This window comes from Coenobita brevimanus, chromosome 1, assembly GCF_032717465.1.
Source record: "Coenobita brevimanus isolate Jiangsu-jjx chromosome 1, ASM3271746v2, whole genome shotgun sequence".
NCBI lineage: Eukaryota > Metazoa > Arthropoda > Malacostraca > Decapoda > Coenobitidae > Coenobita > Coenobita brevimanus.
In genome coordinates this window covers 56,162,706-56,179,362 of record NC_136954.1, presented here as the reverse complement: position 1 = coordinate 56,179,362, position 16,657 = coordinate 56,162,706, and the positions used below count along the sequence as shown (strand labels likewise).

At 41.9% G+C, this 16,657-nt stretch overlaps 1 non-coding gene across 1 annotated transcript; it reads right to left on the bottom strand.

Moving 5' to 3' along the window:
- Positions 1–262: 262 nt before the first annotated feature.
- On the bottom strand, positions 263–335 carry TRNAV-AAC (transfer RNA valine (anticodon AAC)). The gene has a single exon. It is a non-coding gene; the product is annotated as a tRNA-Val (tRNA).
- Between the last annotated feature and the right edge of the window lie 16,322 nt (positions 336–16,657).

Below are 16,657 nucleotides of genomic sequence, written 5' to 3'. Positions count from 1 at the left end.
GGAGAGAGAGGGGGGGGGGAGGTTGGTGAGGGGGGGTAGACTACTGAAAATGTTTTGAAATATATAGTATTGTTTTTAATTTGTTTCATAAGAACTGAGAGAGAGGGCGAGAGCGAGAGCTGGTAGACAAACAGGCAGGTAGGTGAGTTTGAGTAATAAAAAAAAAAAAAATGGAAAAACAGACATTTGTACAGCTATCATTAACAATCTAGCAAACCCTTTCATCATTGTGTACATGCAAAAACTGGTAAATAAAAACATCTGTGCTCACCAGGGCTCGAACCTGGGACCTTCTGTGTGTTAGACAGATGTGATAACCACTACACCATGAGCACTTAAAGGGAGCAGGGTGGGGTAGGTTAGAAGAGGGAAGAAAGTGAGGAGTAAAGAAAGAAGGAAGGAGGAAGAAAATGAACGGAATTAAATAAAGACGGGGAAAAGGAAGGAAGAGGAGACAGAGATGAACAGAACTGAAGGACGAAGGGAAGATGGAAAAGGAAATAACAGAAAGAGGAAGGAGGAATGAAGATAGAAACCAAAGAAAGGGGAGCAGGAATCAAGATAAAATGAAGGAAGGGAAAAGGGATGGGAGAGGTGGAAGTACAGGATAGTCTAGATATGACAGAAGAGAGAGGAGGGAGAAAGAAGATTGTGAACGGGAGGGAAGAAAAGTGGAAGGAAGGACGAAAAGAGAAGAGAATAACAATGGAAGGAGGGAGGGATGATGAAAACGGAAAAGGATGGTTAGGAAGTTGAAAAACAGTGATAAGGGGAGAGAAAAAGGGAGTAGCTAAAGAACGAACAGAGAGAAAGAGAGAGGGAGAGAGTTGAGAAAATGAATAAGAAGGGAGAGAGAGAGGGGGGGAGGGAGAGAATGGGGAGGAAAAGAGAGATGAGAGAATGAATGGGAAGGGAGAAAGTGAGGAGAGAATAAATAGGAAGGGAGAAAGTGAGGAGAGAATAAATAGGAAGGGAGAGAGGGAGGAAAGAGTGAATGGGAAGGGAGAGAGGGAGAAGAGAATGAATGGGAAGGGTGAGAGGGAGTGGAGAATTAATGAGATGGGAAAGAAGAGAATGAATGGGAAGGGAGAGAGGGAGGAGAGAATGCATGGGGAGGGAGAGAGGAAGTATGTAGAGCATGGGATAGTAGAAGGAACGAGAAAAATGATGAAAGTGGGTGAAACTGAGGATCAAAATAAAACGAATGAGAGAGAATTTGAGAGAGTGGAGGAATGAGGTGTGAAGAAGTGAAAGGAAGAAGAGAGAGAGGATGGGAACAGGGGAAGCAAAGAGGAAGGAAATGAGGAAAGAGGGAAAAAGATAGCAAGGTGCAAGCGCCGAGAAAGATGAAGGAAAGATAAGAAAGAAGGGAAGACAGAGAGGAGAATGAAGAGGAGGAAAAGAAGCCAAGTACAGAGAGGGAGAAAGGGAAGAAAGTAGGAAAGATAGAGGGGGGGGGAGAAAACAAGATAGAAAGTGAGCGGAGGGAGAAAAAGAGGGAGGATGGAGGAAAAGAAAAGAGAATTGAGAACAGAGAATGAGATACAAAAGACAGTGAGAGTAGAAGAACAGACAAAGAAACAGGATGGAAAGAAGTAAAGACCGAAGAGCAGGCAGGAAATAAATGTAAGGGAAGGAAGAAGGAAGGAGAGAGGGAGTAGGAGGGAGGGAGAGAAAAGGAAAAAGTAAAAGTAGCAATGTGGAGAGAAAGGGAGGGTAGAGAAACATGCCGAAAGGAAGAAGGGATTTCAGAGAGAGAGGGAGGGAGAAGGGGGAGGGGTTACATAAATTACCCACGTGTACAGCTTGGCCTCCACTCCCTTTACACGTGCTTGCCAAAGGGAGGGAAGGAAGGAGGCAAGAATGAGAGGGAGGGAAGATAAGAGAGGGAGGGAGGATAAGAGAAGAGAGGGAGGAAGAGAAGGGAGAGGGGGAGGAAGAGAAGGGAGAGGGGGAGGAAGAGAAGGGAGAGGGGGAGGAAGAAAGGGGGAGGGAAGGGAAGAGAAGAGAGTGAGGAAGAAAAGGGAAGGGTGAGAGAGAGGGAGGAAGGATATGACAATGATGGTTCGATGACTTATTTCACATTCCATTATAGTCTCCACCGGACGATTTTCTTCAGCACAGGAGAGATTTACGAACTGGAAGGGTTAAAATATAGTCTTCAGTAACTTGTTCTATGCCAAAGGTCGTTCGCTATGTTGAATAAAATCGTCTGGAAGTAGGAAGAATTAGATAAGATAGACGTCACCACATCGAAGAGGTTAAGGGAGGAAAGGAAGGAAGGAAAGGGAGAGGGAATAGTAGATGAAGGAAAGGGAAGGGTGAAGTAGGAAGGAAGGAATAATGTAGATTGAAAGTAAAGGGAATTGATAATATGGGAAGGAAAAAATGGAAGGAATGAAGTAAGTGAATGAAGAAAGGAGGAGGTGGTAGAAAGAGAGGGACGAAGGAGAAGGGAAGAGAAAGCTGCAGATGGAGAAGAGAAGAAAGGAGAGAAGTAAATGAGTGAGGAAAGAATTTGGAGAAGGGTGGGATGTAGGAGAACGGAAGAAATTGGGTGAAGGAAAGAAGTAAGGAAAAGAAAGGCAGAGAAGTGATTGAGTATGGGAAGGAAGGAGGACGAAGGAGGAAGAGAGTTGGAGATAATTGAATAAATGAGAGAATGAGGAAATGGAAGAAAAGGAGAGACGCAGGAGGAAGGAGGGAATATGAGAGAGAAAGAAGGAGGGCTGCGAAAGGAGGGAACGAGGGGAGGAAGGAGGAAAGAATGAGGAAGGAAAGAATATGAAGGAAAAAGAGGGAGGGTTGTGAAAGGGGTGGTAGAGGAAAAGCAGAAAGGAAGAATGAGGAAGGGTTGGAGGAAGGGAGGGAAGGACGTGTAGGCTATTCACCTATTCAGAGTAGAGTTGAATAGGCGTATGTGAATACACGAATCACCTAAGAACTTCCTGCTTTTTTATTCCTTGTTAGTTAGAACCATAAATTAGTTAGAACTAGTTTTGGTTACGTCAGGCCAGTAAAACTAATATTACCATGATGCTGGGAAGACCGTGACGCAGAACTAGGATTGGTCGTAGTGGTAAACCTTTTGTGGCCGATCAAAATAAGTTTCAACACCAGGTCAGCCAGATCAAACTAGATACCGGGTATATACCGGTACTGAACTAGATCTGCTTGGAAGTGGAACAGGCACTGTGTGAGCCAATTCATGATGCCTCCTTATTAAGCCTTGGCTGGCCCTACAGTAATAGTATGTATGTTGTTTGTTAGTATGTATGTATGTTATATTTGACTGTTAGTATGTATGGATGAATGGATGACTATTATTTGTTCGTACTCGTATGTATGTATGGATGGATGACTGTTATTTGTCAGCACCCTGTTCGTATGTATGTATGCATGTGTGTTTGAGTGTTAGTAACTCTGTGTGGATGGATGGATGGATTTTATTGTAAGTATGAATGGATGTATGTATATATGTATGAAAGTATGTGTATGTAAGTATGTACCGGTATGTAGAGTATGATTAGGCTATATTGCAGCAGCTTACATTCCTGGCCTGGATAAATCTTTAACCATAGACACATTAGTTAACCGATATACTGTATATCCCTCGCCGTGTGATGTTAAAAACAGTTAAACCCTTCATTCCCATAACACATTTTATAGACATGTTTTATGCCACTGTACACCTTTCACATTAACCTGGTACAGAGTTGTCCTTTTGCAGCTTATTTCACGTGGCTCAGTGCCGGAATAAGACAGTAACGTGACTCTACATCCTTTCCTTAGCACTTCTTCGTGATTAGTACTGTGTCCCAGTGTTAATCCATTGCTACAACTCATAATAAATAGAATTCTGTTTTGGGCCCGCATGCTTGTCAGTTAAGGAAGCTCCTTAACACCTCTCCTTAAGCGATTCATTCTGCTTATTACTCCTCGCTGTCTTCTCTGTCACTTAAATTATTTACATACAGTACCATCACACTCAGCATAAATAACACACGAATTGATATTAACCAACCGTATCGGAAAATAAATCGCCAAAGAAGAGGTGCAAGGGAGCTTCCTATACTTACCTAGGTGACCTGATTAACCCCTTCATTCCGATGACGTATTTTCTATTTTCTTAGTATTTCGAGACTTGTTTATTTTGTGTGTGTGTGTGTGTGTGTGTGTGTGTGTGTGTGTGTGTGTGTGTGTGTGTGTAATCGACAGTGACAACAACAAACCATTCCTACCAAATTGAACTCCACTGGAAATGGCATATTTGTCCTTTGTCCTATCTTTTCATGTGTGTGTGTGTGTGTGTGTGTGTGTGTGTGTGTGTGTGTGTGTGTGTGTGTGTGTGTGTGTCGAACTTGAGGAGTTGAATGTAGCCCCTTCAATTCTTTCACTGCTTTAAGGCTGTCCTGGGCTGAATAAAATAGTTAAATTAGTTTCTAGTTCCCAAAATATATAATCAAGAGCACGTCATCGTACTGAAGGATCTAATTTGACACATAAGGGGTTAAACGCAATTGGTTTTGGCGTTGGTGCTGTTTGAAATAGAGCTAACTGGTTCTAAATTACACCCTGTATTAAGTGGTGGATAGTAGTTATAGTGTAGATGGAAAGTAGATGAGATAGTAGAGAAGGTAGATGGGAAGATAGTAATAACGTTCGAGGGAAAATTAAGATAGAAATAAGGTTCGAGGAGGAGTTAAAAGGAAGGAGGGAAAACAGGAGGGAAATGGACAAGAGGGTTCAGTGAAAAGTTAAAGGGAAGGGAGAAGAAAGAAGTAAAGAAAACAGTTCAATAAAAGTAGAAGTGAAGAAAAAAAGAGATGAAAAGAAAAAAAAGGTTCAAGGAAAAATTAAAAGGAAGGAAAAAAGAGAGAAGTAAAGTTCAAGGAAAAGTAAAAATGAAGGAAAGAAAGAGAATAAAAAAAGATTCAAGGAAAAGGAAAAAGGATGGAAGACCTAAATAAAAGGAAGGGGGAAAAAGGAAGTAAATAATATAAAGTTAAAGGAAAGTAAAACAAGGAAGGGAATAAACACAAGGAGAGGAAAAAGAAGGAAGTAGAGACAAAAAGGGGCTCAAGAAAAGGAAAAAGGAAGGCAGGAAAAAAACATGAGGAAGGGAAGAGACGAAAGTAAAGGAAAAAAGGTTCAGGAAAATGTAAAAAGGAAGAAAGAATATGAAAAAGTAAAGAAGTAAAAGAAAAATGTAAGAAAAAGTTGGAGGAAGGAAGGAAAGTACAAAATTTAACTTCATTAGGCTTTCAGCTCACGCACGGTAGCTACATATTTGAAGATGATACGTGACAGGAAGGGAGTGGGAAGAAAGAAGAAGATCAGAAGAGCGTACGGTGGTGGGAAGACAAGAAAGGGAAACAACATAGGTAGGGAGTATATCTGCAGTTGGCCCAAGTTTAGATATGACTGCAGCACCTGGTTATATCTGCTGTATGCTCTAATCTGACGAACATAGTAGCCTAACCCGTTTCTGCCAAGCTGTATGCCAAGTGTAGCGAGTTTGGAGGCTGCATCTGACTGGTAACCAAGGAGACTTATGCCTGAAAATAGTAACCCGTTTCTCCCAAGTTCAATGCCAAGTGTAGCCAGTTTGGAGGCTGGATTTGACTAGTAACCAAGGAGACTTATCCTGCCTCATCGTATGTGTGATCGCACTACGTGAATATTTCTGTTGTGCATTTAAAGATTCCTAACCCCTTCAATCGAGATTTTTATGAGACACACACACACACACACACACACACACACACACACACACACACACACACACACACACACACAGATAGATATATATACTGTATATAGAGAGGGAGAGAGAGAGCCGACTCGTTGAGACCTGCAGATGTTTTCTAGTTCCCAACCACAATATCTTGACTTTGCTCGCTATGAACACGTGTCCTGGTGGGAAGGATAAAAGAAGGAAGGGAGAAAAGGGGAAAGAAGAAAAGAGGGAGAAAGCTAGGAAAAAAGGATATGAGGAAGATGGGAGGGATAGGAAAGAGGGAAGAAACGAAGGGAAGAAGGAAGAAAGGGAGGAAGCTGGAAAGAAAGAAGAAAGGGAAAGAAAAGGAAGAAAAGGAGGAAGGAAGAATGGATGAATGGAGTAATGTAGAGAAAAGAGCGAGAAAGAAGGAAAAAGAGGCGAAAAGAAGGAAGTATATACAAGTATTTTGGAGAATGGAATTATTATTATTTATTATTATTATTATTACGTTATTATTATTATTGTTATTATTATTATTATTATCATTATTATTATCATTATTATTATTATTATTATTATTATTATTATTATTATTATTATTATTATTAATTACTGGTAATACTGCAACATCTATACTACTAGGTACCGTACTACTACTACTATTGTACCGTACGGTACTATTATTATTACTATACTACTACTACTACCACTGATTATTATTATTTTCATTATTAGAAAAGTGAAGGAAGGCAGCAGATGATCAGGAAAAAGGAAGAAGGGAGGAAGTAGGAATGAGATGAGTTGAATGAAGGAAAATATGTATAGAAATAAGGAAGAAGGAGAAATGCGATGTGTTGCAGTAAAGAAAGGGGAAAGAAGGAAGAATATATGAGAAGGGAGGAGGGAAGAAGAATAAGATCGATATTAGTAAGGAAGAGGGAAGAATGAAGGAAGAAATGAGAAGGAGAGAATGAGAGGGTGTGAAGGGAGGATGGAGGAAACATAAAATCTGTAAAAGTAAGGAATAGGGAAGAAGATGGAGGAAAGGAGAAGGAGGGTGGAATGAAATGAGTAGAAGAAAGAGGGAAGAATAGGAGGAGCGGAAAGAGAAGGAAGGAAGGAAGATTGGATGAGAAGAGGGGAAGGAGGGAGAATTAGATGAGGAAAAGTAAGGAAGAGGGGCGAAAGAAAGAAGACTGAAAGATGAAAGATCAGTATATATTTAAGGGAGGAAGGAAAAGTAAGAAGAAGCGAGACAGGTGGAAGAATAAGGTGAGAAAATGAAAGGAAAGGGGGAGAAGGAAAGAGGACAGGAGAAGAGAAAAAGACCAGTAGGTATTTCTCTCATTCTTGGCAACTCGCGTTTTGGGCACGTGTCAGGTTGTGTGGATGAAACCAGTTGCATCCCTCCTGCTTCATACAACCCCTTCACGCCAGTCTTACGTGGGAAAGTAGGTCGGCTTGATGATGATGATGGCGATGGAACCGGTTACATCCTCCTTTCGGGAAATACGAGGTCGAGATGATGATAGTGGGGGTGGTGGTGGTGGTGTTTGTGATGATGATGATGATATGATGTTGATAGAGCCTCGCCACAGTAATGACGAATATTCTGTTTTATTTTATCTTCCGTTTTGCTAAGCCTAGGAGAAAGCCCCAGTAATAAAGGGTTTGAGGCTATATCGAGTGGGGGAGCCGTGAACTTGATGAGAGAGCATGTGAGCGAGCGTGTGTGAGAGGAGGAGAAGGACTGAGAATAAGGCAAGATGGTATTATGAGAAAGGGTGTTTGAGAGTGGTGTGGGTGGAGGAATAGGTTAGCGAAGATAAATGTAAAGGGAAGAGGTAGTTTAATAAATGGATGAGTATGCGTGAGAATGGGTGGAAGAAGGAGAAGTAGACCAAGACGAAGATGGAAGGACAGGTGAGTGCAGTACGTGGTGGAGGATGATTAAGGCCGGTTCACACGAGCTGAATTGCGGCCGGTTTTTTTGCCGATTTGCGGGGGAAAAATGCCGATTTTCGGCATTTCTCCCGGAAAGGTGTTCACACGTACGGGGACTGCAAAGGCAGGAACACGGCAACAGTGTTTACAAAGATGGACCACCGTACTCGTACCAGGTGTGCAGTTCTTGCACTTTTCCAACTTCAAGATGAGTCCTCACAGCCGCGATTTAGTTCCTGTGAATAGGCTTTTACTGCCACTTAGCTTTCCGGGGGCTTCAGGGGCCGTATGCATAAATTTTCTTAAGCATAAATCATGTACAAGATTCCTTTACCTTTAACTCATACTTAAATAATCATACTTTTATACTCATGCTCATATCAGATACACCCAAACTGGAACGAACGTTAAAGTGAGATTAGTTGTGGTAGTAGTGTAAACAAGATGTATTCGTCTTCGTTCCCAGAGCTTTGCCTTGTTCGGTGCTTCCATTTAAATCGGCCCGGCCTCTTTCTCCCGATTCCGGCAAAAAAAGACCGACATGTCGGTCTCTTCATACGGGCGAAAAAAGCGGCCGGAATTTCTACCGGGAAGCAAATTCCGGCAAAAAACGACCGAGATTTTGCTCGTGTGAACCGGCCTTAAGAACAGATGGTAGAGGAAGTAAACGAAGGAAAATGTGGAGGAACGAGACAGCAAGAAAAAGAGGACGAGAAGACCAAGGCGAAAAGACAAGGTGTAGGAGAGTGTGGGAGTATGTGAAGGAGGATTTTATGGGAGTCAGGTGGGTAGGAAAAGAAGTCGATAGGGAACCGGGCGGGAGGGCAAGAGAGAAAAATGTAATCAGGGAGGATTTATGGGACTCGAGTGGGTTGGCAGGAGAGGTGTATATCCACCAGTGCGGAGGGATAAGCCAGGTGGGGAAGCAGTACTGGGGGACTTTCCACGGAAGTTTGGTGGTTCGTTGGTTGGAAGGGGAAGGAGACGAAGACCAAGAACCAGGTAACTACGGCGGAGGATAGGGCGATTTGAGAAAGAGCTAGGCATTGACAGGAGAAGACAAATACAAACAAGACGAAGGGACAAAAGAGGGAAGCACTATGAGGAAGCCTTTGCCGTGTGTGAGTTTGGTGGTTGAGGGAGGAAGGAGACGAAAATCAAGGACAAGTCAGTATGCACGAGAGTAGGCTTGTGAGAGACTGCGGTATATCTTGATGGAAGGAGGAGAAAATAAGAACAGGACGAAAGGATGAGATAGGAAAGTAGTAGAAAGAAGGCTTTGTATGTGAGTTTGGTGGTTGGAAGAGGGAGGAGAAAACCAAGGACAAGGTCATTAATGAAGGACAGTAGGCTTATGTGAGAAGCTTCGTAGTACTTCTTCCTTAGCGATTTATTTTGCATAGTACACCTCGAAATTCTAGTATTTATCGTTAATTTGGTTTAAACATCAACATAATTTGCATCAGTACAAGAGGAAACTGAGATGTAAACTGCAGGATAAATCGCCTAGGAAGAGGGGCTACGAAATATCCAGAGCCGCTTAGAATACAAACCAGGCGGAAGGACAAGAATCATGCGGAAGACTGCGAATTAGATGGTTAAAAGATTGTCAGAAAAAAGGAAGAAGGGTGTATGGGGAAGGGTGGCGCGTGTGGTGAGAGGAGGGTTGTTGCTTAGTAGGGACAGAGAAGGTGGTGAATTCTCTCTCTCTCTCTCTCTCTCTCTCTCTCCGGTGTCACCCCTAGCCTGAGGTGGTGCAAGGCTATAAAGAGAAGGGAGTGGAAAAGGGTTGCAGGTGTGGGGGTTAGTACACACACACACACACACACACACACACACACACACACACACACCTCAGGGATCGGATAGTACTTTTTTCTATCTATTGAGTTATGTATTTATATCTTTATTTACCGTAATTAATGTTTATATTTAAGTTCACTATAACGTATCCATTTGTACTTACTGTAGTCATATACATCTCTCTACCATTCCATATCTCTTCACCCGGTTATCTGTCTTTCAGTTCATCGATGTATGTATGTCTGTGAATATCTATTTGTATCTGTCTATCTATCTATCTAATCTGTCTGTCTGGCTCTGTCTATCTTTTCCTACCCAGCATCCTAGCACACCTCTTCATGCAATTAACACTTGTATATTTATATATTGCATTGTTAATAGGAGAGAGAGAGAGAGAGAGAGAGAGAGAGAGAGAGAGAGAGAGAGGGAATTTTCGTGAATTGGGATGGTATGCCCCTTCCCTGCACACGTGGTGGCCAACGTGTTTTCCCTACACACATGGAGGCCAACGTGTAGGTTCAGGTCTCTCTCTTTCTTTCTCTCTCTCTCTCTCTCTCTCTCTCTCTCTCTCTCTCTCTCTCTCTCAGGAAAGCCTCTGGTACTAATGGCGTTAATAAAAGCTATATCTAACCCCTTCAGTCCAAAATGCCTCTCCCAAGCTGAGTAAAATCGTCTGAAAGGAGTAAGAATAAAGTTAATAAAAATGCATAGTGTACCAAATAAATGAATAACACACGGAACATTCACGGGTCCATTTGCGATCCATGTAACACTTAAAAATAAAAAATAATAACAAAGAACAGGCCTAAGTGAATTTGAAGGTAAAAGCTACAGCCACAGTGTCAGAATTATGAGGCACCTGGTCTTTGGCACTGATTCATCACTGGATTGGGTACGAAGCGATGCGTAGACATGGCACCTGGGACGAGCAGAATTAGGGTAGATTTGATTTCTTTTTTCTTTTAATCTTTATTTTTCCGAGTTCCGGTCATAGGGGTTAGGTGACGTTTGGTTTAGGTTGGCTAGGTTGAGTGATTATTTATTTATTTATAGTTTTTTTTTTGGGGGGGGGGATCATACAAGACGTGACGTAATAACTGTAGTATAGGCTAATTTTGACCCCTTCATTATGAGGGCATCTTTTTTTCTTTCTTATTCTTGCCACCACGAAACCATTTTACACGGTTGACAGGAAACTTTTTTTTTTCTATTTTTTTTTTTTTTTTTTTTAATGAAGGGGTTGAAATTATTAATCCGTCTCTCATCCACTAAACTCCCAAGAGGTCCTCCCTAAACTAAATATAGAAGTCAGGAATCAGCAAGTATATAGTAGTTGAATAGTTACCACGGCCGTTATGTTTTCTGCAGAGAGAACCGGGCCAGTTTCACATATTAAATACTAATTTGTAATTCCATAAAATTCAATAAGCCTTAGTTATGATGTGAGAATGAGACTCCTTGGTTATTAGTCAGACCAATCCTCCAATCTGACATATACTTGGCCATCAACTGAGCTGAAGGGGGTTAGGGATTTTTGTCTGGTTAGTGTAAATGAAAGAGTCGATAATTTTTCTCTTTCTCTAGGATTACCTACTCCTAATCTGTTTTACATGTTTCTAGATTTTTAAGTGTTATTTCTAATTGTTTATTCTCCTCGTAACACCTCTTCCTTAGCCATTTAATTTGCATTTTACACCTTGATACGAAACCAGAAAGACTGCTTACATAGGACGCTAAGGATTTAATTTAGCGTACAATAGGGGAATGATGCTCACTTTCCCTTAACATTGTCGGCATCTGAGTTTGGTGGGCGTAGAGAATGTGTGTGTGTGTGTGTGTGTGTGTGTGTGTGTGTGTGTGTGTGTGTGTGTGTTTGTGTTTATGTGTGTGTGTGTGTGTGTGTGTTTTCGGTACCTTTAGAACTAAGACGAGCTGCGTTAGCTACCTGGCTTACTACATTTTTTACGCCTTCTGTCCATACTATTTTTAACATTACTGTCACCTCTCCTTCTCCTCCTCCTCCTCCTCCTCTTCCTCCCATTCGTACTTCTAAACCTGTCGTTCCCCTCCCTCTCCTCTTTCTTCCTCCTTTTCCCCTTTCTTAACATCATCCCTCTTACCCATTCCTTCCCGGCTCCTGTTTTGGATCTCCCATTCGTACCTCTAAACCTCCCCATCCTTCCTCTCTCTCCTCCCATTCCACCCCAAATTACTTTCCTGTCCTCTACTCAACCTTTACCTCTCCTCTCCCCCTACTCCCTCCTCCCTTCATCCTCCTTTGTCCCCTCCAGTCAGCAGTGATGACTCCTCTTTTTTCAGCTTCGTCTTTTACCCTCCCTCTCCTTCTTCCTCCCGCTTTCACTCCCTTCCACCTTCCTCTTCCTCCAGCGCGCCCTTCCCCTTCCGCTTCCTCTTCGTCATCAACTTCCTCTTCGTCATCAACTTCCTCTTCCTCATACTCCCATTTTCAGCTCCCTTATGCTTGTTCTAGATGGAGAACGCTATGCAATCACACCCAGACCATTAACAATCCTGGAGCAAACATTTTTATATGATGTATTCGTATCCCTCCGTCTGTCAGCATACCAGCCCATCCCACCCATTCCTTTCCACCCCATGCTCGTATATTTACCCCCCCCCCTTCCTTCTTTAGCAGTTTGAAGGTCTAGTGTATGCGTAGGGTCGATGCACATTTTCTTATGATCGATTCTAATCTGTACACCTGTTGTCATCAAATTCTCCATTATTCTCTCTCTCTCTCTCTCTCTCTCTCTCTCTCTCTCCTACGATGACAGACTAAAATACCTGTAGTCTCCTTAAGCTTCTTTCATTACTATATATGTTCTTTTCATCTGAGGGAACTGGGTCACTGTCCTATGCCGTGCCATAGTTTTGAGTTTCCTGAATCTCCTTGGTTACTAGTCAAATTCATTCCCTCCGTCTGACTCCACTTGGCCATCACCTGAGCTGAAAGGAGTCAGGTTAAAATGAATGCACTATAGGGGATCACATAGGCTGAATAAAATCGTCTGGTTGAGCAAGAGTTCTTAAGGTGGAGCTGAAGGGGTATAATCGTCTTGTTGGGACGGCAGGTGATTTTTTTTTTTAGAATTCTGCAACCCCTTGAACGATTTCATGAGAGAGAGAGAGAGAGAGAGAGAGAGTAGGAAGGAATGTGCCTAAGGGAGTGCGTATATGAGAGAAAGAGAGAGACCCGAGGCTGGTGGGTGGAAGGGGTACGGTATTGCATAAACCAGAAGAACGTAACAGCCTGCGAGGAAGTGAGTGGGGTTATGTAAGATAGGGCACACACACACACACACACACACACACACACACACACACACACACACACACACACACACACACACACACACACACACCATTATAAAGATTGTCCTACTAGCTTGATTATCTAGCAAGCGCTTTCGTTGCCTTTGTAGATTACGTCGCATCTTGAAGCAATCTTGAAGGTATAAAGAAACGGGTGTGAATTGCGGAGGAGTGGGTGGGATGGGCAGTAGCGTTGTTGGTCAGTGGGATCGGGGGAAGATTGTGGTTGTGTAAGATAGGGTAGGGTAGAGTTGACTGAGTACGCTCCCACTTAGCATTGTTTGGATTGGACCTGTAGCTTCACTTATCTAACAAATCTGTGGATGATAAGAAATAAGAGGAAAGAAATACCCAAACATCCCTTGTCAATATTTTCTGTTTCACCTTTTCTTCTTTACGAAAATTCCCACGTTTTTATGTACACACACACACACACACACACACACACACACACACACACACACACACACACACACACACACACACACACACACACACACACACACACACACACACACACACACACACACACACACACACACACACACACTTAAGGTTGCCAACATTCTCTGACGAACTTAATTTATCTCTCAGTTCTGTGGAAAATTGGCTAAGGAACTAGGGGAAAGGAAATACAAAGCCATGTATACCCCGCCTTCAATTTTCGTACCTCCTTGGCCAGACCTCTTCTCATTCTATATTAAAAACTTACATAGCAAAGAAAATGAGAACGTGGAGAAGTTTTCCCCATGTAAAAGAAATTTGAACAAAAGGTAGACCGAACTCAGGATTCATAAAACCAACTTTTCAGTGATGATATTAGAAGAAAAAGGCCGAGAATTAATATTTGTGTAGCGCACAGGAGTAAGAAACATAAAATAAATCATCATCTTCATCTTCTTCTTTTTCTTCTTCCTCTTCTACTTTTCCTTCCACTTCATCATCATCATCATCATCATCATCATCATCGTCCTGACCTCTTTCCCACCCAAGGATTAAGTATTTATGTTTGCCGTCGCCTATCACCTGTTTATCTCAGGGCACGGAACGACCATAGCTGTCCTTGTTGTTCAGTGCTACAGGGCCTCCTTTTGCACAGGAATTAATAAATTTGGTCCAATTCTGAGGCAGGACCGCTTTAGACCAGACCCAGATGACCCACTTTGTCTGAAACTGGGTCACCGGAACAGCCACGGTAGGTCATGGTCAGAGCCGGTAGAGATCGGTCTGAGAACCTCATGAAAATGTGGTTTTAGTACCGGTAGCTGTGTTTTATTTACGTCAGCCATAGAACTGCGTCTCTCTCTCTCTCTCTCTCTCTCTCTCTCTCTCTCTCTCTCTCTCTCTCTCTCTCTCTCTCTCTCTCTCTTATTTTTATTCCGCTTTGGAGGGATGGTCTGTGGAATTGTAGGGGATAGATGCACAGCTCTCACGAACAGCATCACCTAAAGCAAATTATTCCAGGTTAAATAAAATAGTCTGACGTTAACCATATAAACAAGACGAAGCATTTAACATAGTACTATACCCTTTTCACTCTAACTTGGCCAAAAATTTCCATGTCTTTATCGTGAATACTGAGCTCTAACGAGATATTAACATTAGGATGCTAGTCATGAAGAAGTGCTATGGAAAGGATGAAGAGCAATAGTACTGTCTTATTCTGCCACTGAGCTACGTGAAATAAACTACAACAGGACAGAAATCTGGTCCAAGTTAACGTAAAAGGAGTATATATCAGAGCCCCATAATTGAACTCTTGAACCATTGATTTTGCCATGTGACCTTGACCTTTGACCGATTGTTCTCAGTCGAATTCCTTCATTCTTGCGTGACCCCCAGCCTTTCCACCAGATGAAGACCAAATCTCATCAGTTGTACCTAAGTTGACCCTATGAGGCTTGACCTATGACCTTTTTCGTCCTAAATTTAATCACTAGTTCCTCCGATGACGGTCAGTTATTCTTCTAAATTTATTATTATTATTATTATTATTATTATTATTATTTTATTATTATTATGTTGTTGTTGTTGTTTGCATACCGGTAATCTTGCTAACAGACAGACAGACAAACGAACTAAACATATAACCTTGCATTGCCAGCACGTGTGTAATTAGACGTCGAGCTGAAGGGGTTGAACTGATACGATTATAATGCTGTAAAACAATAATGCTGAACTTACCTTGAAACCCAGTGTAGACAAAGCCTGCATCAGTGGAGCACATGTTACAAGCCGAAAATATCCAGCGCCGAACACACACACACACACACACACACACACACACACACACACACTCTCTCTCTCTCTCTCTCTCTCTCTCTCTCTCTCTCTCTCTCTCTCTCTTTGTGTGTGTGTGTGTGTTTAGATTTCCTCGGGAGTTGGCCCAGATTCCACCTGATTCTTGTTAACCTTCCCCGACTCACGTGTGCCCTGACTTATTTTCGTGTTTTTATTTTTGTTTTAGGTGAAGGTTTCGTTTGTTTTCATCTGACAGTGTTTGTGGTAAGATAAATATGTTTAGATTGAAAGGTGGAGAAAAATATTAGCTCGTGATATTTGTTTTTCAAGGCTTATTTGTGGTTTTGTTTATTGAGGTGGTCTTGGTGTAGCTTTTTTTTTTTTTTTTACGTTTTGTATGAAAAAGACAGTAGTAGTAGTAGCAGTGGTGGTAGTATAGTATAGTAGTAGTAGTAGTAGTACAGTAGTAGTATTGTATAGTAATAGTAGTATAGTAGTACAGTAGTAGATGTACCGTATTGTCTTTGTTGTTACTGATGTTGTATCCAGGCTATCTTGGTTTTATTCGTGGCTCATCAGTAGTGTAAAGGCCCGGGGACTAGGCTATTCAGTCCCGACATATGAGGCAAGGGTGACCAGCCTCCCTCGCCCCTGGTTGGCATTAGCTAGCCTGTGTGAACAAAAAACCCCAACACGTGGATAACACACGGGTCCCAGTCTGTTGGAGCGCCGTAACCCACTTGACCATTTTGTGGCATTTAATTATATGGTTACTGTCCGAGGTAATAGATGGTTTTCTGGATGACAGGAAAATTTGACGTGGAACTCAGTGTAGAGCGCCTGAAAGTAACAGCAAATTGAATAAGTGGATGTTTGACGAAGGACTGTATGGAGAAGAGGTATTGGGAGAGAGAGAGAGAGAGAGAGAGAGGGGAGGGGGGAGGGTATGTGTAGATTAGGTTGTTTTGTTCAAGGGATGGGTAGGTATACCGGAGATCAGGAGGTATTAGTATGCCTGCTGCCAAAGGTACCGGTACGGTAGGTCAGGGAGGAGGGTGTGTAGGTCAGGTAAGGTACGGTGGGTGCACTGCAAAGAGAGAGCGCGCGGCCGGGGGGGGGGTGTATTCCTGTAGTGCGTGTGTGTGTGTGTGTGTGTGTGTGTGTGTGTGTTTAACTATTTTATATTTGCTTATATAATATCTATATCCATCTCTCTCTTTTTATTTATGTCCATATATATATATATATATATATCTATCTATATATATATATATACAGTATATATATATATATATATATATATATATATATGTATAGATAGATAGATAGATAGATATAGATAGATAGATAGATATAGATATAGATAGATATAGATATATATTATGTATGTATATGTATTTATGTATGTATGCATGCGTGATTATTTCAAATTTACTATATATTAAAATTATGCATCCTTATTTTGGTACCTGAAATTCTTGGCTGCAAGCGCTCATACCCGAAGCCAACCAATACTCCTATTCCGGGAATTGTTTTCCCTCTCGATTACCTTCATTTTCTTCTTTATGTGCCTAGTTTTTCCAGTTTTATATTGGGTCGATGTGTTTGGCCAGT